This window comes from Olea europaea, unplaced genomic scaffold (genome assembly GCF_002742605.1).
Source record: "Olea europaea var. sylvestris unplaced genomic scaffold, O_europaea_v1 scaffold836, whole genome shotgun sequence".
Lineage (NCBI taxonomy): Eukaryota > Viridiplantae > Streptophyta > Magnoliopsida > Lamiales > Oleaceae > Olea > Olea europaea.
Window position 1 is genome coordinate 467,326 of NW_019266804.1, and position 911 is coordinate 468,236.

Consider the following 911-nt stretch of genomic DNA (forward strand, 5'->3'; position numbering starts at 1 on the left):
CTAAAACAGGTGAAAATCTATCTTATTAATATTAAAAACATATTCGTGTTCAATACCTCAATGAAATCGAACACTTTTTTTCAAATCTCAGTGAGTGGTGTCGCAAGTGTACTAAATTTTTTAACCAAATGCTTATATGACGAGCTAACCTATAGATGTTTCTTACCTTATATAAGGTTTTAGGTATTGGCCAATCCTTGATGGCTTTTACTTTCTTTTTACTCAATACCTTTTGTACTAACATAATCAAGAAAAGCTACTTTTTCCATGCAAAAATATAGAGTTCTTATAATTAGCAAAGAGTTGTTCTTGCTTCTTACAAGCACACATCTCAAACACTCAATATTTTCATCTAAACTTTTGCTATTACTAAAATATCATCAAAATAAACTACCACAAATTTGTTTATGAATGCACATAAAACATGGTTCATTAACTCATGAAAGTACTAGGTACATTAGTAATGGCATAATTAACCGATTAAAACCTATATTTAGTCCTAAAAGCAATTTTCCTCTCGTCCCTCTTTCATTAGACTTGATATGAACCCCGTCCCAAGCCGAAACCCACACAAAACTTGATACAAACCCCAACAAAAACTAAGACCAGAGTCATAACCTTGAGCCAATATTTTTTTTCCATTAGAATTCTTTAGTAAATTCTAGATAGTTCAATTAAGAGCAACATCGAAAGTGAATCCCCACATTATAATTAATCTCACATTGAAATATCCTTATATAGGCATAATAAAAATCCTAGTAAAATTGTAAAACAACTAAAAAACATGATGCAATAGAGTTTGAAACAAGCTGAAAAATTAAAATTCGCTAGGCAGAAATGATAGGAGCTTGAGCCTATGGGTAGACTATGAGTTTTCCATCACTCTTAAATTTGCTCAAGTGCTCACTTGA